This window comes from Mesocricetus auratus, unplaced genomic scaffold, assembly GCF_017639785.1.
Source record: "Mesocricetus auratus isolate SY011 unplaced genomic scaffold, BCM_Maur_2.0 Super-Scaffold_100030, whole genome shotgun sequence".
Classification (NCBI taxonomy): domain Eukaryota; kingdom Metazoa; phylum Chordata; class Mammalia; order Rodentia; family Cricetidae; genus Mesocricetus; species Mesocricetus auratus.
The window spans coordinates 1,219,549-1,247,001 of record NW_024429211.1 but is presented as its reverse complement, the minus strand read 5'-3'; positions in this window follow the sequence as shown (position 1 = coordinate 1,247,001).

Below are 27,453 nucleotides of genomic sequence, written 5' to 3'. Positions count from 1 at the left end.
GCTACATCTACATGTTCCAACTATACCGTTATTTTTCAGGGACCTATGGGACTCAACAAACATTTACAGAGTTTTTGCTTGAACGTATTTACTACTAACATATTTCCAATAAAGAAGAAATGAAAACATCCCAACACTCCGTAACTTGTACACATTTAGCCAATCAATACTCAATGATAAGTTATTTGAGATGAAATAACTGTCAGAAGATTTTCACAAACGTCCCCATAAAACTTGCATCTTTCTATTGTAAGGGCATTTAAAAAATAAAATAAAATTTGATTCTTTTCAAAACCTGTCATATCATAAAACTACAAAATTTAATAACTTGAATGATAACTAGATTTGTTAAATATGGACGTACCACTAGTGAGTACAGATGCAGGACAAATATTTTGTGATATCCTTGGTGGTATACACTTTAACAATAGGAAAAAGTATTTTGAAAGAAAATATGTCAGGGCATGGTGATGATTATTAATTCTTGTTTATAGAGACACACTCACATATCTGTCAATCCTATATGTAACAGGAATACTAGAGTCATGCTGGATTACAATGAAATGTGAAATTGCTGACGTTAGATTTAGAAGTCACTAAGATTTATTTTTTAACAATTATGAAAAAGGACAAGAATTATAACACCTGATTATACAGCACTTCAAGACTAAACCAGGGATGTCATATCTTAAAAAGGAAGCCATAGCTTCAGAAACAGGATGCTACTTCCGGCACAGGTGACAGGAGCAGGTGACTGTGGGCAGTGATACTGGCAATGAAACAATCCCTGCATTTGCTAATTCCCATGGGCTCTGTCCCTGGAGATGTCAGGAGCAGGCAGCCTTGTCTGGGTAGGTGCACAGTCAGGCTCGGGTTATACCCAGGATCTACTGAGTCCTGGAGTATAGCCCGAGCCTGACTGGTAAGAAGCCTCTCTGTGGGCACTTTTGTTAGCACTCCTTGCCTGTGATTGAAGGGCTGTGTACATGTAAATTGAGCATGGAGCCAATGAGAAGCGTGATTTCACTTCCAGCACAGGGGCAAATCCTGAAGATCCCTTGGAGATAGCCATCAGAACTGCTGATTCATTTCTCCCTCTCACCTGAATGTGTGCAGCCGGAGAAGCAGCGAAATTGAAAGCACAACATGAAAAGCAAGGATTCTCACTGGACAAAAACCCAGTAATCAAAAGGAAAACGTAGGAAATGGTAGCAGATAGGGAATGCTCATACATCAGTTTTCTTGGGACTATGCCCTGGCTAATTACAGGAAAGCTGATGATTCTGCCTCTATCTGCATGATTTTGTATCTCAGCTGGCAAGAGATGCTTATGCTGACATTTTCTGATATGCCTGTCAGTTTCCCTGAGAGCAATACTAAACGCATGAGTTTCAGCTTTTCCCCAATATACGTATTTAAGTGCCTGAAATGTCATGCATAGATTTTAGGCAGAAATATTCACTGCAACTCCTACTATGAAGGGAATGAAATAATCCCTGGCTTTGCTCAATTCCTCCAGCCCTGACCCCCACACATGATAGGAGCAGTCTGCCTTGTCTGGGTCAGTTTGCAGTCAGCCTCTGACTATACCCAGGAACTGCTGTGTCCTGTAGTATAGCCAGAGACTGACTGGTAAGTGCCAGCCCTGGTGATGCTTTTATTACCGCTCCTATGCCCTGATTGAAGGACTGTGTACATTCAAATTTTGGAGGGCATAAAAGCCAATGAGGAGAGGGATTTCATTTCAAGCAATGGAGGCAAATGACGTGGTTGCCTTGGAGATTTCCGTCAGTGCTGCTGACTCATTTCTCTCCAACAACTGAAAGTGTATTTCAGAAAAACATCTAAATTGAAAACGGATGACCAGAGGGAAACATAAACTAGCTTGGTTCTGACTATGGTTGTCAAATTAATAAACCGATGTTTGCAAACCAGGTTGTTAACATCTGTCCATCTGCTTGTACCTACATGCTGACTATTTACATAAAAGCCTCCGTTTTTTCCTGCATTGCATGATTGTAACTCTGGGGTACCAATTGTTGCTTGCTGCTATAATTTACTGATATATCATTTTAGCTTCCCAATTCTAATGTTAAATGGTTGAAATGAGTCTTTCTCCATTATATATACATGAACAACTGATGGGCATACTTGGATATATATATATATATATATATATATATATATATATATATATATATACATGCAATCATTACATTGAAGTCCATTGCTGATTACCACAGGCTTTATCTCCTCAGATGTCAAGAATATCGTGCTCCATCTAGGCAGTGTACCGTGGGGCTCACATTATACCCTGGATCTTCTGAGTCCTTAAATATAGCAAGAGCTTGTCTTTTAAGAAGCCGCACAGCAGATGCTTTAATTATCACTCCATCCTTTTGATTGAAGGATTGTGTGCATTCAAATTAAAGAAAATGACCCAAAAACAGAGTGATCTTAATCCTCTTTTCTGCCTGAAATTATGTGGATTAAATCCAGGAAGGAAAATTGATAAGCAAAACAAAATATTTCATTAAAAGAGATCTGAAGACATTGTCAAAAGAAAAAAATGACAGACTCTGGATATCACCTATGTGGACTGAAGTGGGGTTAGAGTGGGAGGCCTGAAGGGATGGTGTCTACTACAGGAGAAAGTGAGTGAGCAGTAACTGGGATTCATATGTGAAGCAAGCTATTTAATATTTGAATAATAAAAAGATTAAAGAAAATAATGCCTATGGCACATGTAGATTGTTCAACTATCTGGCTGTCTGGAACTCTTTCCTGGTTATCTCCATGAAAGTCTCTGTTTCTACATCGAGCAGTCTTATTACATCTCTGGGTTCCTGACACTTGCTTCCTACTGACATTTCATGATAAATCATGTCAGAAACCCCATTGTAGTTTAAATACCTCAGTTTTATCTTTTCTCCTGTACAGGCATATGAGTGCCTGAAATTCCCTACATCTATTGTAAGGGAAGATATTACTTTCTATCCCTGCTTGTACCATCCCTAATGTACTTAACATACATGTGATTGTTCCCTGGCTCTCTATTATGTAGGAATGGTTCATGTCAACTTAGAGGATGGGAATTCATGAGTGCTCCTGATCAAAAATACCCATCATTTACTAGCATGGTGCAGATGTGCATTCTTACTGGTGATTTGAGATAGAGTATCTCCTATGAATGGATTTTTCCATGATTCTAGTGTAGGTGCCCAATAAAACACAAAATTCTCTATCAAAAATGTTTATCATGTGTTAAATATACAAGCTAGTTTTATCATGCTGCTTTTCTAATGTGTGTATTATAGAAAAAACTTCCACGTTCCCATATCTTCAAATAAATATGTTATTGACTAAGCCTGACCATGCATGTTATAACCTAAAAGGAAAAATATTCCTTAATGGCTAAAATATAAATGCTTTGGAACCATGCATTCTTCTCCTTCCCTAATTCAGATGCTCTGCTTGGATTTCACCTCTTTCAACTTTTGTTTTCTGAATACTGTATGTACAATTTAAATTAGAGGTTGTGTCTTGGCACTTGCCTTTTGATGCTCATATAAAATGGAGTATTAGCAGTATAGAGGTCTCAGCTGTATTTTCCAGCTAATTGTTGACTCCAAATCATTACCTTTTTAATTCTTATTTTCTGTAAGTTCACTTTAAATTTCTTTTGACTTGCATTGTTAGAAACAGAATCCTATGACATTCATATTATTATTCCTGGTAATCCCTTGTATTAATTAAATGCTGAAAGTAATAGTACGATAACACTACAATGTAAATCATCTTCATTTTATCAGCCTGATCAGCTGTTACAATTTCGAACATCCCAGCATTTATCTTCTTAGTTCTTATTCAATGAGCAGTATTTTTTAAATACCTTTAAAAATTAATACAGACATATTGTATGACAAAGGAAATAATCTGTTTTTTTTGCATAGTGCTGGTAATGAAGCCTTAATCAAATGGATAGTAGATCATACATATTTAATAGAACCTTAGGCTTCAAAATTTTGTGAAGCCACATAATTTCTAAATGTGTTCCAAATATGTACCATTATGCCCAAAGAGAAATCTAGGTGTAATGCATGACAATGCCTTCATTTTGCCTTACAGAGTAACTCTTTCACAATTTAAAATGCTATTGCATCAAAGAAATACTGGAAATTTTACATTAAACACCATCTGATCAGTATAGAAAATTCACCGCTATTCCAAAACTTTGACAACATTGCTGAAAATGTGCCAACAGATTAAATTTCCAAAGAAAAATGATATCTTGTGTGATAAAAGTGTGTTCAATTTAGAATTTAAAAAATGTACCAACATAAATTCTCGAAGCCATGTGTATCAAAAAACTTTGGCATATTTTCTTCAAAAGTTGTTATGCCGAAATGGAGGTGACAAATTTCTAGAAACCAATGCCTCACAGAAAGATAAACATGCAATATACTCACCCATATATGTATCCGAGACATGCCGAAAGGGATTACCAGCCTACGTTCCTCTCTTCCAGAATGGCTAGGGAAACAAGGAGGAACATTAAAGTGACAAGCAATGTCTCCCAGTGAAGCAGGAAGCGACAAGAGCCTATAAAGAAAAGCGGAGTATGACAGGAGGGGGAAGGAGGTAAGAAAAAGAGGAAAAGAGGAAAGTAGAGGAGGGGGAAGGAAAGCTTGAGAGATAAGGATGAGTGGGGAGAGAAATAAAGGAGAGCAAAAAATGCACACATTAATGGAGAGAGACACTATAGGTTTAAAGAGAAATCAGGCAATAGGGAATTGTACAGAGATCCAAAAGCATGGCATAAAGTAGGACCCTAAGCAATGGTGGAGATGCTACCTTACATGCCCCTCTCCTATACTGAAAATAATAGTGTCTACCTAAATGCCATCCTAGAGCATTCATCCTGTTGATGATGGAAACACAAGCAGAGATTCACATTTAAGCACTAAGACAAGCTCCTGGAATCCAGTTTCAGATTTGAGAAATAGTGAACAAGAGGTTCAAGTCCATGCTGGAAAAATGTACAGATTCACCTAGCCTAAGCAAGTGGTAACTCATGGAACACAGTCAGAGCGCTGGGCAATCAACTTATGACCAGGCCAGGACCCATGACTGTGGGTGTCTCTCAGGAGCCCTGGTCAGTCTATGCAGCTTCTGGCAATGGATAGAGGATGTATATCTAGTGCACAAATGAAGCCAGGGGCCCATTTTTCCCATAGATGGATACTCTGTTAGCCTAGATAAAAAGGGGATAGTAAAGGGACTGCAATAAATAATTTGGCAGATTTTAATGATCTGTAATGAAAGGACTCACATTCCCTGCGGAATCGATTTTGGATAGGATGGGGGAGTAATTGGGCAGATTGGGAGGATGGGCGATAGAGGCAAATGAAATTGATATGTAAAATAATTTTGTTTCTAATGTAAATAAAATTTATATATAAAAATGAAATAAAAATGCAGTTTGTAACTTACCTTGAAATATGTGATACCAGAGAACCATGGTTATCCAAATGCTATTATTATATCTTATCTAATATAAAGGAATTGGCAGACAATAAGGGAAGATATACTGTGAGAGCTATTATTTACCAAAGTTCAATGACAGTGTGCACCTGTCTTAGAATCAAGACTGGATGTCGTTCCTCAGAGAACCTATTGGCAAGTGGATAATAATAACTAAGATTATTGTGTTGAATTTGTTCACAAAAGTCCTTGTGTAACAGGTAACATACTGGCTCAGTAATCTGGGCACAACGGTTCCCCTAAGGATAGCTTAAGCAGCAGTGTATCAATGGTCTTTGGAAGAAATATTTCCTGAAATGAATCATATTCCTTGTACAGGATTTAGAATCCAAGACATGAGGCGATAATGATATCTTAGTGCAGGTGCAGTGGCTGCTGAGGCAACAGAATGTTTTCTTCACTGACAACAGCACCAAGAGAAGAAGTCTAGCAATTCCTATAGTTGGATTTCAATGACTGTCTCCGGTAGATCTCAGGAGCATTGCTAATACCCTGAGAAGCAGCTTGTAGTCAGGCACTGGCTATTGCCTAATCTCCAGATATTAACTTCACTGGCAAAAACTATACAATTTTCATGGAGTTGCATCACATCTGGACACTTCTGTCAGACTGAGTATACATGAAACTAAAGAATGGATATAGGACTGATTTCAAGAGAGATAACGTCTGAGTAAAACAATACGTACTCCAGATTAGGAAATTTCATCTCACTTTGTAATAATTTCTTTATATTACTTCAAAAATAGGGAAACTGACAGGAAAAAGATATGGAAAATGGTATTACTTGCACGACTTGGCATCAGAATTCAAAAGGAAATCAAGTTCTCTTGACTGATTTTTAAGCATACATGTGTACATTCATGTTGAACATACATTCCAAATATCCAAAGGCCTAACTTGTACAAGTCCTGAGACTTGATTCATCATGAATAAGTCCTTGGACATTCACACATTGTAACACTGTGTGAAATCCAGATTTTTCCACACTCTTACTTTACTGATAAAACAAACTAACATAGAAAAAGAAAATAAAACAATGTTAAAAATAAATCACCCATATGTTTCAACTGCACTGCAATTTATAGTGATCCTATGGAACTCAACAAACTTTCTTGACCATTTTCATTAAGACCATGTTATGATAAACAATGAAATGGTAACATTCTGTCTCTGTATTAAATAATACAATATTTAATTAATCTAAACTCAATTCTTTACTAGAGATGACAGCAATTGTCCTAAGTTATTTTTGTCAAAGTTACCCATAAACTTGTGATTTTTGTACTATTGGAATAAACATTTAACACAATAAGAAGTGTGACTCAATTTAAATCCCCTCTTGCCTGATTTCTGCTAGCTGAAACAACTTGAGTAGCAAATATGTTTCTAAAAAATTCAAGTTCCACGTGTGAGTTGGGAGTTAGAATATGTGATTCTTATTATCCTTAGTAGTACATACTAGGTCTATAGGGTCTTGTGCCTGAAAGGCAATATATGATGGCACTTTGATGTTTATTAATCCATTTATCTGAGTCAACAAACCCAAAGACATAAATCCCATCTGTAAAAAGAAGACTTGATCCTATCCTGGAATTATAACAAACAACTGAGAAAATGGTACTTAGATATTTATGAGTACTTAAGGTCTATGTAACCAACATTTACTGTGATGATATATTATTTATGATATAATAAAGGTTGACTGGTGAACAAAATGCAAAGTCCAGGCACTCTACTTAGCTACAGAACCTGACCAGTGGTGGCACTTGTTAATCCAAGGACTTCAGAGACAGAGGCAGATGAATCTCTGTGAGTCTCAGATCATTCTAAGATACAGAAGAGAAAATTATAATACTAGAGTAGCAGAGCTTTCATATTCAATCTCATTGCTAGAGGGGTATAGCAAGAAGAAACACAGGGTCTCATGGAGACTAAGTTTCAAGTCACAGGAAAGACAAGATCTAAATTTCATCCTAGGTGGAGGTAAGTGGTACTGATCAAAATCCCCTGAATGTGGGTGTCAGTGATAATGCCTAGGTTATCTATTGAGCCTTGAGTAGTAGATCAGTATTTATCCCGGGCATACAAATGGACTTTGGACACCCATCTAACAATGAGAGATGCACACTCACCCTGAAGTTTTGGGTGAGGGTATAGGCCCTTACACTATAAGAAATGACAGACTATGGACACCCCTATGGAAGGCCTCACCCTGTCTGGGAAAATGAGGGGGTTTTGGCGGAGTTGGGGAGAGGCACGGGAGGAGGGGAGGGAAACAGATAGAGTCCGGGATTTGACATGTGAAGCAACCTTTTTTCTAATTTAAATTATATATAGGAATGAAGCAAATGCTTTAGATACATGGTGAGGCTTACTGCACAAGAGACAGGAGAATGTGACTGCTGGCTATAATGCTGGGAATCAAATAATCCCTATTTTTCCTGATTCCCACTGCTCTGGCTCTTGTAGATACCAGGAGTAATCTGCTTGTCTAGGACAATGTAGACTTGGGCTCAGTTTATACACAGGATCTACTAAGTCCTAGAGTATAAACTGAGCCTGACTCCTTGCTCCTGATTGCAGAGCTGTGTGCATTCAAATAGAGCATGGGATAGGAACCAATAAAGAGAGTGAACTCCATTCTTACAGTGTGGGCAAATACAGTGTTAACCTAGGAGATCAGCATCAGTGCTGCTGATTCATTCTTCCCACCCCTCAAATGTTTGTTGCAGCTGAAGCAGGAAAAACAAAGCTGGGTGGTCAAAATATATGTAATGTACACTGGGATCTGAAGCCAGCTATCAATAAGAAACAATCTAATCTGTGGCATGTAAATGGGGGGGATTTTTTTATCTACCTGCACTTTGCATGTAGCCAGGATATCACACATATTCCATTTCTTCCTGAAGTATGATGGTTGGGATTCTAGACTTCTAATATATAAAGTCATAGTTCCAAATTACTATCCTTTACTGATGAATATTAGTTTTCTCCTATAGACATAAGTAAGTGCCTCAACTTGTACATGGGAATGTTATATTTAACCCATGGTCTTCTAATTTGCAAGCCATATATAACTTTGTGAAATTGATTATGCACTGATATGAGTTATTGTACGTAGGAACAATATGCATGAGATATCTACTCTGAAAAATTTGGCATTTTGTATGGTTTTATGTGTGGTTCATTCCACACAAATGTGAATACAGTTGACATTAATTTTGGACTCTCAGAGCCAATCATGCTTTTGAAATATTCTGTACTGAGTTAATATGTGAATATAGATATTTGGAAATATTTACTACAGTTCAATGATTAGAATATTTTTGACATGATGTTTTATTTTAAAACAATCTGATCACATGTTTTCGAACAATTCCTGTTCCTACAACCTCCTTTTCTCACAATCTCAACACGTTCTTCCTCCCTGTACCTCACAAAGTTCCCAGATGACGTGAGGCTTCCAATGGTGAGTTAAGGAATGCTGGCATATCTTTCTGTGGCAAATCAAGCCCAACCCCATATCTAAGCTGACAAATGTATCATGCCAAAGAGAATGGGCTCCAAAAGGCCAGATCAAGCATTAGGGATAACTCCTACAACCACTGCCAGTTGCCTCACAGACTGGCTAAGTCACCAAACAAACACCAACTTTCAGAGAGCCAAGCTTGGTTTCATGGAGATCCCCCAGCTGTCTGTCTGGAATCAGTGAACTCTGTTTTGCTCATGTCAACTATCTTTGTTGTTATCCCCCAAGTCATCTTAATCCCTTTGCTCCATATTACCATTCTTCCCTCTCTTTGATTGGATCTGGGAACTCCTTAGCTTGAATTCATATCTAGTCACTACTAAATACTTTGTTCATAATCTTGTTCACTTTATTTGTGAAATCTGCGTTGAGGTAAAGACCCTGTGTGTGCATGGATACGGGGCCTTCTACTAGCAAATGTGCAGCTTCAGGACTGATTTGCCAGAGGACATCAGTACCTCTTACCAAACTGATTGCATAATATGAAACTATATGATAACTTTTTGGCATCAAGTTTCTTCCCCGGGAAATTTAGTATGTTCCCTTGGTTTTAGAGTGAAGAATTATCCATGCAATGTCAGCTGATGGGATTTAATAGTATAAACATGATAAAATAAACAACACATTGTAGTTACAAGCAGTTGTATATTAGCATTAGCAATTCCAGTAGTATACTGTTCCTTACAGGTTCAGAATTTCCCAAAATGTTATGCAAGCTGGAAAATAAAAATCAGAGTTTTTACTGTCAATCACTTGACCTCATGAACTGTGCATGGATGGAAATGCTCGTAAGACTCATTTCTAATATGTTATATCTAATAATAGATGTGCAATATGTTCATATTTCCAAAAAAATAGGTTACTTATTTGGCTATCCAAGCGACTGTGTAAACTAAAAACAATAATATAAAGTAACCTGTGCAATATACTCAGAAACCCACAACATATTCTAGTAATTTCCTATCTTTGTTGCTATCCTTTGCTTTCGCCAACCTCCAAAATTTATTGTCTGCCTCCTGAGTTAAAATATTATGATCAATCAATTATATCTGCTCCAACTTTGTAACCCACATAAGTATGAAATAAGCGCAATGTTGAGTACTCTCCCATATCTAAAAATCTGTGAATTTTGAAACATTATGTGACCTTTCCTTCCTTTCAAAAAAGTCTTTCAATTTCTTACACTATTAATGTCTTTGAGACTGACCGATAGCCATTAATAAAGCTATTAAATCTATGCATAATACTTCTGCTTTGTTTATGTGATAATTTGAGGTAACATAACTACAATATTTTTTCTGTACATTTGATTAATTTAGCAACATCTCTACATGGCATATTTTGAAAAAAAAGTAGGCATTCATAGAACCTTATGTCTTTGTTCCCAAAGACATGTCTGACAATTACACATATCCTTTCTTTATGAAAGCACTCATGTGATGCACAGACACAGGAATTATGCTTATAGACCCAGAAGCAGACAATTTCTCTGAAAAATTTCAGAAGCCATAGAATTTATAGTTGTGTCATGAATATTATATTTATAACCACAGACAACATTAACAGCAATTTTCAGGAAAAAATCAATTTGCACAATTCCACAGCTGCTCAATGATGTTTCAACTACAACTGACATATAACAAAACCCTCCAGTGTTTTAGAAACATGAAATCATTGAATGCAATGGACAGACACATATTTGCTACTATGGAAATGGATATATGTTGTTACCAGAGTTTCTTGAAAGAAAAGTAGAAAAATTCAAAGCACAGAATTTTGATGAATGCAAACATAAAATAGACATCAAAATAAAGAAAAAGGTGACAAAAAGTTCAAAAGAGTCGCACCAAAAATTGCCATGCCAACACACAGAAATCTCTTTCAACTTCCCAAACTTTGCTGTAATACTCTAAAAAACTGAGTGCTAGGAAAACAGAATGTCTACTGTAAAATATCATTGATAGATCTTTTCTTTTAAATGCTAGAGAACATATGGTTAATCAAAAACCACAGATTAAACATGCAGTGTGGATGAGGTCAAAATGGATTAGTACATACAGGATAAATAAATTTAATAAGAAACCTTATTAATTATGACATTTAGTACATCAGCAATTGTATTTCAAGAGGAAACTTAAAGAACAGAAAATAACACAAGTACATTGCTACTGTATGAAATCTCAAGTAGATCAAGAATGCTAGATATCCCCTATGGGGAAGGAATTGGCAATAAGGTGGGAGGATGGGGGGGATGGTGGAGAGGAGGGGAGGGAGAGGGAACTGGGATTGTCATGCAAAACAAGCTATTTAAAATTAAAATAAAAAGAATGCATACACAAATGTATGTATATATACAGACAGATACAGACATATACATACACACATGTATTTATACATATATATATATATATTTATATAGAATTGAAATGACCTGAGAATATAATAGGAGTGGTATTGTACCAACTGCAGTTGTGATAATATGAAGGGACATAAGAAATATCTCTAACATTTACCATAGTTACATGATTCAGTTGCCAGCCACTGTCTTTCCTAGAGTTCCATCTAAAGTCTCAGAGACTGTATTCAATATACTGTTATAACTGTCAACAAAATTTTAAGGACATATTATTGAGGATCCTCCTGAATTGTGTTATCACAGAACAAAACTATATCTGGAATTTAGTTAGAAAATTAACACTACCAACTAATTACTTAAGAATAAATTATGATAGGGGATGTCCTTCTGCATATATGTTTTCCTTATTGGTCTACAAATAAAACTCTGAATGGTCAGTAGCCAGGCAGGAATCATGGGGAGACCTACAAGACAATGAGGAGACTAGGGAGAAGAAGGCAGAGATAGGCCTGCAAGAGACATCATTCAGATGAAAGAGGAAAATGCCATACTATGGCAATACACAACTAAATAGTAATGGGTTAATAATTAAGGCAGATCTAGCCAATAAGAAGCATACACTATCGACCGTGCATTTTATACTTAGTATAAGTCTTTGTTTATTTTGGGCCAAGTGGATGTGCGACCTGGCAGGACAAATATCTCCTTCTTCAATAGTTCATCTTCCAGCTGCAAATTAATCTTCCTTGTGGGTGATACAACCATCAAAAACGAGACAGGGGCATGATATCTTAAAAGATAAGCATGAGCATAAGATGCAGGATGCTATTTCATTCACAAGAGACAGAATCAATAACTGGGAGCTATAATGCTGGGAATCAAACAATCCCTGACTTTGCTGATCCTTGAGGCTCTGACTCCTATCCATGTCAGGTAGTGTCTGCCTTGTCTGGGTTAGTGTACAGACTAGTTCTTGACATACACATGATCTACTGAGTCCTGAAGTTTGGCTAGAGCCTTACTAGTGAGAAGCTGCACTGCTGAACACTTATTAGCCTTCCTTGTCCCTGATTGAAGTCTGTGTGCTTTTAAATTGAGTACGGAGTAAGAACCAATTAGTAGATTGATTTTTTTGGTTTTTATGAGACAGGGTTTCTCTGTTTTGGAGGCTATCGGTCCAGTCCAGCCTCGAACTCACAGAGATCCACCTGCCTCTGCCTCCCGAGTGCTGGGATTAAAGGCGTGCGCCACCACTGCCTGGCCAATTAGAGTGATCTTAATTCCAGCTATTCATGAAAATCCAGACAATATCTTGGAGATATCGCACAAACCTGCTGATTCATTTCTCCCTCCCACCTTAAAGTGTGCAACAAGAGAGCTTTAAAAGTTAAAGTACAACAAATAGTAAAGAAATGCAATTTGCCCTGGTTCCTGGTACCAATTTGTGAAAGGAAAGAAAGCAGCCTGTGACAAGCAAGGTTTGATTATATATCTGGCTGTTTTAGGAAGAGTCATTGCTATCTACATGAAAGCTCCTTCTTCTCCCTGAAGATACGTGTCTCTGTTTATAGCTGGCACATAGCTTCTTGTCAGTAACATTTTTTGATACTATATTACCTGGGAGATGGCACAAATATAGTACAAAATGGTTAAGCTTATTTTTAACAATTATATATACATGAGAATTAGAAATCCCATTCGTGTATTTAAGAAGAAATACTACTTTCAAGCACTACTGTGAAAATACTCAATTTGCACACTAGATCTAATCAGTGTCAAGAAGATTAAGAAATGATGTGATTAACATATAATCCTATTGGGATAAATATTCATTTTATATTCATTAGGTATACATAATATATTATGTATGTATTTTCATATCTATTCTCAACAGGTTCATATTTAGCTGTTTGCTTCAATTGTGTTTGGTTCCACTCATATATGCATGCATGATATCCTATTGCCATTTCATACACAGCAAATGTTTCATTTATTATTAATATGTAAATATTGAAAGCTTGCACTTTTTTGATTTATGGTTTTCAGTATAGTATCATAGATATCTTTATGCATGTTGTTTTATTTAGTTTAATGTAGGATAGTTAGAATGCAAGAGTGGGAAATACAGACAAATTCCTGTCTATCCTTGGGTTTCAATTTGGGTATCTCATGCAAAGACACTCTTTGCATTATGGCTATTCAATTTGACCTTGTGAGACATTTTTAACATTAAAGACATCCTGCCTTAAGAAATATCTCTGCAAAACCATTAATCTCAATGCTAGTCTTCAAAATCAGGGGTAATCTTTTTTTTTTCTTTAAACTCCTCTCAGAGTAGTCTCCAACCCTAGTCATCCAGTCACCACAAATGTATTTTCTCATATCTGCATTCCTCAGACCTCACTTTCCAATGTCTATAGTTCTCCTTCCAATGATTTCAAGAGCTAAATTAGTAACGAACCTGAGACTAGACAATTCATATACCCATGGAAACTCTTTTATTCTAATAGTGGAAGAGGATCATAGAAATAAAAAGGACCCCTACTGACATATTTTATATGATTAGACAAGTAATTCTCTTGTTTGTAGTCTTAGAGGCCTCCAAATGTACTAGAAGTGCAATATCATAGAGAATCTGAGTTGGTATATGCATAACCAAAAAAGACTTGTGGTATTAGGACCTAATTAGCAAATTTAACAATCCCCTCCCCTGGAGGCAATATTGAAATGGAGGCAGAAAGACTGTAAAATGGACAAGAAACAATGCGATTTGATTTTTTTATAATAGTGGCTGAACCTCTGTTTATCCAAATGCGTGTCAGGATATGACAATTTACATAATGTTACCAATGTGAAATATTTGTACACTGTATAAACCAAGCATTGTGGAAGTGTTTAAAATGTTCACTTGCTTTATGAATGTGTAAATTCTAACTTGTTTAATGTGGCCCACAGAAGACTTTTAAGGTAGTTCCTAAAGATTTCCAGACTGCCAGATACTGAGACAGCCTTAACACTTTGAGAATTAGTTCATCAACACAGGCTTTCCTAAGAATTTTTCCTGTGACACAAAAACACACTATGACTATGTCTAAACTATGAGAGACTCCATTTTAATGGTTCATGTCAGACACAAATCAATCTGCTGAAAATGAAGACATCGTGTAAGGAATAGAGACTCTGGTTAGTTGAGTCCTTATCAGTCAGCAAGCATTTATTCTCTTTCAAATGAATCTAAAATTTCCCAGCCTTAGCACTTCCTAAGGACCTGAAGATTCTGTTTGATAGCTAGATCCAGCAGGTGGCATGATTCTGCCATTAATGTAGAGCAGGCTCTTATCCACTCAGAATGCTGCAACTCTCTAGCGGAGGAAACAGCATTTTCCTAGCATCTAGCCAGTTTTCACTGACTGTCAGGAATCTGAGAATATCTATCATCATATTGAAACACACGAGTTGTATTTTATCCGGTGTGTAGTTCCTGAGCATCCAAGCAGACACAGGCATGGTCTCCAACACAAGAGTTGCATTAAGGACCTATTATCCATCAAAGTTTTTGTGTCTTCTGATTGCCTATGTTTGGTTGACTATTTATATGAAAATAAAGACAGGAGAGAGGATAAATCATGAAAAAGTTTTGAAAACCAGAAACACAAGTCAAAAACTGTAGCAGAACTGCTGTTTCTTTTCACTTAACTCTATTATGTTATATTACACTAGAAATGGAAGGAGAAAGACATGAAACGAAAGCAATATAAACTGAGTTTTCTTGCAGTTGACAACAGGCAAAATGAGCCAGTGGGGGATGGAACCTGAGCGTGAAACTCTACCAGGATCTTCTGTCAGTGATCTCTTGAATTAGTCATCTGCCTTCTAACTGTGCATATGGACTAGAATAAGATGTAAACAGAGGATGCTCACATTCATTCTATCCTATAGTTCTGACCAAATTCTTAGTAGGGTATATTTGAATATTCAATAATTTCTAATATAGCATTTTTGTTAACAATTACAGTATTATGATGTCTTTTATCTCACTTTACTACAAAAGGAGTTCATTTAATATACTGTCTGTTCTTGGATTTGCAACTCTTTACTAATACATTAGTAGCCATTTTGTGATGTGTCCATGAAGAAGTGTGATCTTACGTGATATAACAACCTATATATTCTCGATATCTATAAAGAGAGATGCATGAACTGTGCTTATTTTTTTAATTCTTTACTGGAAAATGTGTTAGAATCATTGTGTATTGAACACCAATTATTGATAATCTGTGTGTCCAATTGTACTAAATTATCTATCATAAATTTAGAGGGAAATATCTACTAATTCTGACTCCAATGAAGAATTTTATCTCATTCGACATATATTTGCCAACTAGAAGGATTCTCCTATATATTGCATGTTAGTATTTTTCAACTACTTATGTCCATGGAATATTAATATAAACACTACTGGCAACAGCACTACCAACTTCAATATTACCCACATGATATCATAAACATTCTCTAATATCATCATTTCCATAATACTAATTCTTTTAACATGGTAGTATGTTGTTGCCACAAAGCCTTGTATAAATACTTTATGCTGTTTTGGGGAAACAATTAGACTTCCTTCATGACAAAGTAGAGAATTTGTGCTGAAATTGTAAACTTAGTCAAGTCCACCTTGCTGTGAACATCATGGACTCTGGAAAACAAGGTACTTCTTCCAATTTTCAGTAACAGTATAAGTCCATATATATTATATATTATTATATATTATATATTGTATATATATCCAAAGAAAAACTGAGCTGATAACCTGCGTAAAGAAGCTTCATACTACAGCAGACAGAGACCAATACAGATTTGTTCAACTGCTAAAATGGAAAGAAAATCTGACATATAATATGTCCAACTTCATTTGCTCAATATAAACCATTAAGGACATCACCAAAACATTGAGAACATTGAAGACAGACTGCAAAAATATTTATAAGATCTACAGAAACAAGGTATCTATTGTCTGAAATGCATCTTCTATATAGTATATGTTAGATGTGAAAATGAAATTCCAACATTGTGATAATTAAAGATGATTGTACAAGGTCTAATAAAAGGTGACATACTAATAAACATTGGAAAATATCATAGGCCCTAATCAATACAAAGAGGGCATCCTAATCATATATGCATAATATCAGTAAATAATATAAAAAGCATCAAGTTTCTGAAAGGCATAAGATAAATAAGAAGGTCAATTAAATCTGCATTGAATGAAGCCAACAAGTTGAGTAGTAGAGGTAGAGTGAAGAAGCATGGTAATAATATCAATAGAGCACTAATGTGTGAATTTTTTAAAATAAATAATGGAAACATGTCTATTCAAGGAACTTAAAGAACGTTGCAATATATTTCAATAGACCTAACCACAACAGACAATATTATGACAACAGGTAAATTCTCCCTGACAGGAATGATATAATTCTCTCTAAGTTATAAGTTAAAATGATACTATAATCTTCCACATAAACAGCACGAATGATAAATGAGGCTTCTCTATAATCACACTTACAAGGAGTTGTTATGGTCCTATTGCATTGTTGGCTCTTACATAGGTCTTCAAAAATGAATAATTTGTCTTGTGCCTAAAGAAGTCTTTCAAATACTGTCAATTGTAAGTGATGCTGGTGTGTTCACTATAGGTTTCTGAAGGCAAAATAACACTAGACTATTACCAGCAATAAACACTGCAACACATGACTGGGACCTGCAATCTAGACACTTTTCTGGAATACTGAGTTAATATGGAAGTAATCAACTAGTTTTTAATGCTTTTAGTTGGTCTTCCATAAGAAGGAACCAATACATAATACTGCTAATTTGGCCAGTCACCTGAAATTATGTATATTATGTTTACATTGGACAAAACCCTTGATGGGGGAAGTCCTGTGTATATGTCAATAAAGCACTGTTGGCCAATAGGGAAAAAAGATAGGTGGGACTAGGAGTCCAGGAGGACTCTGGGAAGGAGAAACACAGGAATTCAAGATGTAACTGCCATGGGGTAGGAAGCCCGGAAATTTCTCCGGTAAGAGAAATACTTAGATTACCCATTATAGGGTAAATACTTAAGTCAGAGCTAGCCAGTAAGAAACAAGCAGGGCCAACAGCTTCATAATTAATACAGTGTCTTGTGTGTAATTTGGGGACTACATAGCGGCAAATCCAGGCAACTGGCAGGTGATAAACCAAAGCAGTTACCAAGGAAAAGCTTCCCTTTACATAATGGTGATCAGGAGTGGGATGATGACTTTCCACGTCGAATGACAATTGCTTTAAAGGAATTTTAGAAAGAGAAGAACAGAGAGAAGCACAGATCTTTGGTAGCAGCATTTTCTCAGGTGGCTCTATTTTGCTAGCAACAAGCAAAGACTCACACGGCTTGCTTAAGGGAGTCTTCCTGAATCCACATTAAAAAAAAAAACAAAACAACAAAAAAAACAAGGTTCTATTAAGAGGCTCGGCTAATGATTGAAAGGTGTGTACATACAGCTGGAAGTGGCAATGACCACATCTCTAAGCCGGCAGCTTTTGCTGGATCTCAGCATAGACTGAGAAAATGAGCTGGAATCATGCTTAAGCCTGCCATCTTTAAAAAACTGCAGTTTAAACAGCCGCGGATTTAACAGATAAGACACGTGGCCAGAAAAAAATAAAGATTTACAGTAAAGTCAGACTTGGTGAAGAAAAACCTCTAAAGGTTTACAGTGTGTTTAAAAATATATTTAAGATTGAGATATAAAAAGAAACGACATAGTGGTGGTGAAATCTGGTAGGATCTGCTGCAGAGGCAGAGGCAGGCGGGTTGCCAAAGAGAAACCCTGTCTCAGAGAAAAATAAATAAAAGTAAAAGAAATAGAGTAATAATAATAGATAAATAAATAAGCCACGTAAAGATGGAAAATACACAGAAAGTCTGGATACTGTATACAATTGTGTTTTTCTGTTTTTTGATTGCTCAGGAAGGAACAACTTCTAAAGTACACTTGATTATAAATGCTGCTAAATTAATTCAACTTATATCTTATGAAAATGCCTTGACTTCAAAATTTAAGTATAAGCTATGTTACTTTGGAAAGGAGTTATTGTGTATGTTTCTATAGAAAATGAAAAGCTAAGAATTCCTTTCAGGTTTCTGTGGTTTGATGAACCAAGGCCCCCGGAAGCAGTGGACCAGGTGTTCCAACAATTGAAACAGCTAAGATGATGCAGTCTTGCAGACCCAAAAATAAGGACTTATAAAGGTTTCTAAGTTTTGTCATGAACCCCATGGTAAAAGAGCGCCCCATTCCAGCATGAAGCAGTTTGGAATGAGCAACGTCCTAATTCCCATCTTGTTTATAAATCTTGTTTTCATTTAAATGGGATTGTTTATAATTGGTTAATGATCACAACCAATCTCTTTTTAAAGGATAAAGGGGATTATGCTATGGAAATGAATACTTTGGAATGGTATGGTTTTTCATTTAGTGATATAAATTCAAGGTCAATTTTGTGACATGTATATTTCTCCCCTTGATTAAGTATTGTGCTTATACTGATCTTTTAAAAATAATACATAATTAAATACAGACTATAGATAGTAACTTATCATAGTCAGAATTTTTATTTAGGCAAGTTAGGTTTTCTAGATATACAGAAATATATTTGAGGTAGATAGTCTTCAAACCTTTCAAATACTTCAGAAAATGGCATATAAAATATTTTAGGTTGACAATGAGAAATGTCTGCTCCTGGCAGCACCTATTACATCTGAGAGAAAGATGGGCATCAAAGAAACTTGTTATGGAGTTTGCTTTCAACATGGCAAGATTGGCCATTTGGGCAAGAAACTGCTCTTGCCTGTACTGCTTGACTGTTGCTGTATAAACTAGACAAGCAGGACTCACAGGAAAGTGACTGCTGAACTCAAATCGTCCTTCAGGGTTCCGGCTTCATGAAAGAGGCTATGAGACTTTCTGTAGGACACAGAAAAATGACTGACAGACTGCTGATGCAGATGGACAGTTTGAAGTTTCCTGCTTTGCTGAGAAGTTCTGGACACACTGTGGCCTATGGGCTGAAGATAGATGCCCCAACGTTACAGAGGAACTTCAGATGACTGTCTAGGCAGATGTCTCTGTCAATCCTACTGTTTATATATTATCCTTCTGTAGTCTTTGATAGAGTTGAAGGCAGATAGTTATAGTTTACCTTAGTTATGATAAAAGATAAGCTACATATAGGACTTTAGACTCACAAGAATGAGCTAGATGATATTTTCTTTAATCATGCTAAATGTTGATAGACAAAATATTGTAACTATATTCTTACTTGATAACTGTTCTTTTATATATAATTTGACTATGTTAAAGTTAAGACGTTTCTTTTTGTTTAGACAGAAAAGAAGAGATGATGGGTGAAGTCCTGTGTATATGTCAATAAAGCACTGTTGGCCAATAGGGACCAAGATAGGTGGGACTAGGAGTCCAGGAGGACTCTGGGAGGAGAAACACAGGAAGTCAAGATGTAACACCATGGGGTAGGAAGCCGGAAACCTCTCCATTAAGAGAACTGCTTAGATTAGCAACTATGGAATAAATACTTAAGTTAGAGCTAGCCAGTAAGAAACAAGCAAGGCCAACATCTTCTTAATTAATATAGCCTCCTGTGTGTTTATTTGGGACTGATGCAGCTCTGGAACCAGGCTGGAGGGGAAGGCTTCTCTTTACAAACCCTGACTTAAAACAACTAATTACTCAAATTTTATCCAGGATGCTTCTATATATACATATGTATATGTATATGTATATGTATATGTATATGTAGCAAATTGGAGATTCTCAACAGATCTAAGATTATAGTGTGAGCATCACTGCTGAACTAGGTCGTAAATGGGATGGTTTATAATTTTTTTATTCAATTTATTCCCTACAGTCTCATGTATCTGTGTGCAAAAGGATACAGATAAATTGTAAGACCCAGCAATATTAGAGAATGAATAAAAAATGATTTTCATTAGCAACAGGACTGGCACACATAGGACCTCACAAAAAATTCCGTAAAGGACACAAAGCTATGAACAGGAGGCAACCAGACAATATTCCAGGAAATAATGGAAAATAGACATAAACTACAACCTCTAATAGGGAGAAATTTGCAAATGATATCTACTAAGACAATAGATTAATTTCAAAGGAAATTCACTGGTTATATATTAACCACACATCCATATAGCCCACAGCCACATGTTCCAACTATATTGCTATTTTTGTGGACCTATGGGACTGAACAAACTTTACACAGATATTTACTTGAACATGTTCACTACTAACATATTCTCAATAAAGAAGAGTGAAAACATCCCAACATTGATAACATGGACCTCATATAGCCAATCAATTCTCAATGATTTTTTATTTGAGATGAAATCATTGTCAGAAGATTTTGTCTTAATTTCCCATAAAAATTTCAGTTTTTCTATTGTTAAGGGTATTTAAAACATATTACAATAAAATTTGATTATTTGCAAAACTTCTTATATCATAAATTATAAAGCTTAATCACTTGAATGACAAGTATATTTGTGATTATTGGAAATTCCACTAGTGAGTCCAGATGTATGCCTAAAACTTCCTAATAACCTTAGTGGGACATACTTTTAAAATAGTGGATTTTACATTGAAAGGCAATATCTCAGGCATGGTGATGATTATTTTTTTGTGGAGACACACTAACAAATCTGTCAATCCTATCAGTAACAGGAGTAATAGAGTCCTTCCTGGATTACAAAGAACTGTGAAATTTCTAATGGTAGACTTAGAAGTCCCTTCTATCCATTTTGTAACAATTAGGAGAAAGGACAAAAATTACAGTCCCAGATGATACAGCACATCAAGACTAAGAGAGGGATGTCAGATCTTAAAAAGGAAGCCATAGCTTCAGAAACAGGATGCTACTTCCTTCACATGAGACAGGAGCAGGTGACTGTGGGCAGTGATTAAGGCAATGAAACAATCCCTGCATTTGCTAATTCCCACGGTCTCTGTAGCTGCAGACATCAGGAGCAGCCAGCCTTGTCTGGGTAGGTGCACAGTCGGGCTCGGGTTATACCCAGGATCTACTGAGTCCTGGAGTATAGCCCGAGCCCGACTGATAAGAAGCCTCACTGTGGACACTTTTATTAGCACTCCTTGCCTGTGATTGAAGGGCTCTGTAGATGTAAATTGAGCTTGTAGCCAATGAGAAGAATGATTTCATTTCCAGCACAGGGGACAAATCCCGATGTTCTCTTGGAGATAGCCATCAGAACTGCTGATTCATTTCTCCCACTCACCTGAATGTGTGCAGCTGGAAAAACAGAGATTTTGAAATAACGACATGAAATACCATGATTCGCAATGGACAAACAGGAAATAATCAAAAGGATAAAATAGGAACTGGTAGCAACTAAGTAATGCTCATACATCAGGTTTCCTGGGTACATGTCCTGGCTACTTACAGGAAAGCCGACTATTCTGCCTCTATCTGCATGATTATGAATCTCAGTTGCCAAGCGCTGCTTACTGCATACAATTTCTGATATCCCTATCAGATTTACTGAAACCAATGCTAAACGCATCAGTTTCAGCTTTTCTCCAATATACGTATATAAGTGCCTGAAATTTGATGCATACATTTCAATCGGGAATTTCCACTGCAAGTCCTACTATGAATGGAATGAAGCAATGCCTGCCTCAGGCCCTGACCCCCACACATGTCAGGAGCAGTCTGCCTTGTCTGGGTCAGTTTGCAGTCAGCCTCTGACTATACCCAGGAACTGCTGTGTCCTGTAGTATAGCCAGAGACTGACTGGTAAGTGCCTGCACTGGTGATCCTTTTATTACAGCTCCTATGCCCTGATTGAAGGACTGTGTACATTCAAATTTTGGAAGGCAAAAGAGCCAATGAGAAGAGGGATTTCATTTCAAGCAATGGAGGCAAATGCTGCGGTTGCCATGGAGATTTCTGTCAGTGCTGCTGACTCATTTCTCTCTCCCAACTGAAAGTGTATTGCAGCAGAAGCATCTAATCTGAAAACAGATGACAGGAGGAATATACAATCTAGCTTGGTTCTGACTATGGTTGTCAGAGGAATTAACGAAAATATGCAAAGCAGTTTGTTAACATCTGTCCATTTGCTTGTACCTACATGCTGACTATTTACATAAAGACTCCGTTTTTCCCTGGATTGAGTGATTCTAATTCTTGGCTGCCAATTGTTGCTTGCTGCTATAATTTCCTGATATATCATTTCAGCTTCCCAAGTTCAATGTTAAATGGTTGAAATTGAGACTTTCTCCATTATGTATACATGAGTGACTGACAGGCATACTTTGTAATATATATACATATGTATATATATATATATATGCATATATATTCAATCATTACATTGAAGTCCTGCTTTGAAAGTATCAAATATATATACTGTATCCAAAATGACATGAAGATCAAGCAATAATTTGTACTGTTTTCAGAAATATTCATAATATATGTATATTTCAGTAATTTTCAAATGTTTGTATGACATTATTTGTAATTCATTTCAATCATGTATGCATGCTTTTGGCATTAATTTATTACAGTGCTAAATTTACCTTGTGACATATTAATTTTTGAATATTAAAATTTTTCAAGATATTTACCACTTTCCCCTTAACTAGAATACCTCTACAATCAATAATCCATCTCTGGAGAAGAATAGAGGACAGTAGGATGAGATATGCCATAATAGATGATATCATTATAATTTTGAGGAGAGATCTGGCACTAGTGAGATATTCAGAGACACACAAAGATGACATCAACTGAGAGTCGAGGAGCTCCCTTAGAAGACCTTCCCAGATAATGAGATTGATGACTACCATGTAGGCCATACTAGAGCCTTCATCCATTTGTTGATGGAATAAGTGCTATACACTCAGAGCTAAACACTGAACTGAACGGATACAACATAGTAGTACACAAGGAGGAGCCATGAGCATTGTGGTCAAAACCAGTCTTTTGAAAGCCACAAAACTAGTGAGCATAACAAGGAAGAACTCATGAGCCCCAAAATGATGGCTCAGAGGACAACATGGGAAAGATTCAGGCCCCCTAAATTTGTTGTCACTGAGGAACCTCAGCAATCTGTGGGGCCCTGGGTAGTAGATTCCTTTCTCATATATTATCATCATTATCATCTACTTTCCCCTACTAATGGCGTTTTTTTTGAGCCTTCTTGATTGAAACTTTAGAATAAATCCAAACTAACAACTATACATTTCTGATCCCCAAATATGTGGAAAAACAGCAATGCTGAATACTATCTTACTTATGAAATCTTTGTATCCTAAATTTGCATGTTCTCCTCTCTGGTTTTAAAAATGAGGACTCCTAAACAATTTCTTACAACATGAATGCCTTACATAATGTCCACTAAGCCAATAGTAAACATAATTTCTACTCATATCACTCCTGCTCTATAAATGCCCAAATGACAGCTAAAACAATAAAACCTCTCAGCAACCTGATTAACTTATCTGCTTCTCCAAATCTTATAGTGTAACAACGCTTATCTCTTTGAAGGTTTTTGGTAACTTTCTTCCACAAGACTGTCCTTCTGTGGCAGTTACCCTAGCATCTACAAAAGTTATTGCTTTATATAATCAAAGAATGAAATAACTGACAGTGAAAATTGACAATGGCATAACATTCCCCTCAGTGGAGATCTAAGGGGACATAGAGAAGGAGGACTCCCATAGTTCTTTTAGATAGTAAAGTTGGAATGAGATTATCATCCTTGGGGCTGATGCAGCACATCAATACTGACACAAGGATATAACATCTTTTAAGACTCACAGTATATGACTATCAGGATGTGACTTCTCACACAGGAGACTAATAACTGCAATTCTGGGAATCAAAAAACCCTGCCAGTGCTGATTACCACAGGCTCTATCACCCCAGATGTCAACAGTATTGTGCCTTTTCTTGGTCATGTACAGTCAGGTTCAGGTTATACCCCAGACCTTCTGAGCCCTGAAATACAGCATGAGCTTGTCTGGTAAGAAGCCGCACAGCAGATGCTTTCAGTAGCCCTCCATCCTTCTGATTGAAGGATTGTGTGCATTCAAATTAAATAAAATTAACCAAAAGAGAGTCATCTTATTCTACATTCCTGCCTGAAAGTATGTAGATTAAATCAAGAAGGAAACATGATAAGCAAAACAAAATATTATTTTTACTGGGATCCAAGGACAACTGTCAAAAGAAACAAAAATGACAGACTCTGGATTTCCCCTCTTTTGGAACAAAGTGGGGAGAGGGTGGGTGTGTGGGAGAACTGGAGGAAGCAGGAACTGGGATTCACATGAAAGCAAGCTATTTAAAATTACATAATAATAAATTAAAGAAAAAGAATGACTATGGCACATGTAGATTGTTCAAAATTATGGATGTTATTAGATATAAATGAAAGTCTCTGTTTATACATGGAGCTAGCTTATTACATCTCTTGGTTGCTGACAATTGCTTCTTACTGATGTTTTCTGATAAGCCTTGTCAGAAATTCCACTGAAGCTTTAAATACCGCAATTTTATCTTCTCTCCTGTACATGCATATGAGTGCCTGAAATGCCATACATCTCTAGTAAGGGAAAATATTACTTTCTATCCCTTCTTGTAACATCCCTAATTTGCATATCATACCTGTGATTTTTCTCTGGCTCTACATTGTATAGGAATTGTGCATGCCAAATCAGACGATGGGAATTCATGAGTGCTCCTGATCAAATATACCCATCAAATACTGGCATGGTGCATTAAGTATCTCCAATGAATGGACCTTTCCAAGCAGTCTAGTGCACCTGGCCACTAAAGCAGAAAAATCCCCATCAAAAAAGTATATCATGTGTTAGAATTGCATGCTTGTTACATTTTGCTGCTTTTCTAATGGGTGTATTATACACATAAATCTCAGGTACCCATATTTTCAAAAAAACATGTTGTTGACTGTGCCTGACCATGCATATTTTAAATTTAAAAGGAAAATGTTCCTTAGTGGATGTAACTCACGCTGATATTCATGGTGTGGAAACTTACAGTCTTCTTCTCTCCTACTTCAGATGCTCTCCTTATATTCTTCCTGGTTCAACTCTTGTTTTCTGAATACTGGATGAACAATTTAAATTAGCTCAAGTGTCTTGGCACTTTCCTTGTAATGCTCACATAAAATGAAGCATTAGTAGTACAGAGGACTCGGGTGTATTTTCCAGCTAATACATGACTCAAAATCCTCACATTTCCTTCTTCTTATTTTCTGTAAGTTCCAATTAATGACTTCTTACCACTTAAATTTCTTAGAGACAGAATCCCATGACATTAATATTATTCCTTGCAATCCCTGCAACGATGATGAATTAAATCATAACACTTCAATCTAAGTCATCTTGATTGTTTTACCAGCCAAATCCTACTTTCCCTACCTTTGTTCTTAAGCAATATTAAATATTTTAAATATACCTTTAGAAATTATTTAAGACATATTGCATGGCCAATGGAATAATCTTGTTTTTGCATAGTACAAGAAATATAGACTAATTCATATGAATTGTGAGAAAACAGATATTTTCAGTGAACCTTAGGCATCTAAGTTTTCAGAATCCACAAAATTTCTGAATGTGTTCTAAATATTTACCCAAAATTTCTTGATAATTACTATAGAAACAGGGAAACTGAAAGGAAAAAGATAGGGAAAATGTAATTTCTTGAGGACCCTAGCTCAGAGTGTGTAATAAATATAGGCTTAAAACTTTCAACAAAATTTTTAGAACATATCATTGAAGATCCATATGAATTGCGTTATCAAAGAATAAATCTATGTCTGGTACCTAGTTAGAAACTAAAAACCCCCAACTAAATACTTAAGAATAAAATATGATAGGGGATGTCCTTTTGCATATATGTTGCCCTTAATTGTTGACAAATAAAACTCTGAATGGTCAGTAGCCAGGCAGGAAGCATAGGGAGGGCTACAAGACTAGAGAGAGGAAGGCAGAGATAGCACAGCAAGAGACATCATTCAGATGAAGCAGGAACATGGCACAATATGGGGAAGAAAGATCCACTTTGCAGTAAGTAGATAAGTAGAAATGGGTTAATACATAAGGAAGATCTTGCCAATAAGAAGCCTAAGCCATCAACACAGCATTTTATACTTAATACAAATCTTTGTTTATTTTGGGCCAAGTAGATTTGCTACCAGGCAGGAAAAAAATCTCCTTCTTCTAAAGTTCATCCTCCAGGTACTGATTTATCTTCCTTCTGGGTGATACAACACTTCAAAACTGAGATAGGTGAATTAGAAACAAGGTGGCACTTCATACACAAGAGACAGTATCAAAAACTGGGAGCTATAATCCTGGGAATCTAATGATCCCTGCCTTTTCTGATCCTAGAGGCTCTGACTCCTATCCCAGTCTGGAAGAGTCTGCCTTGTCTGGGTCTCTGTACAGTCTGGCTCTGATCATGCACAGGATCTACTGAGTCCTGGAGTTTGGCTTGAGCCATACAAGGGAGAAGCTGAACTGCTGAAGCTTTTATTAGCACTCCTTGCCACTGATTGTGGGAATTTTTGTGCTTAAATTGAGTGTGAAGTAGGAACTATTTTGGAAAGTGATCTCAGTTCCAGATATTCAGGCAAATCCAGAGGAAATTTTGGAGATCTACGACAGAGCTGCTGATTCTTTTCTCTCTTCCACCTTAAAGTGTGCAGCAGGAGAAACTTCAAAAGGTAAAGTACAACAAGTAGTAAAGAAATGCAATTTTCCCAGGTTTATGGCACCAATTTTTTTAAAGGAAAGGAACTGAGATGTGACTAGAAAAGTTTGATTACCTGTCTGGCTGCTTTGGATAGAGTCATTGCTATCTACATGAAAGCTGGTGTTTCTCCTGGAGATAGCTGATTCTGTCT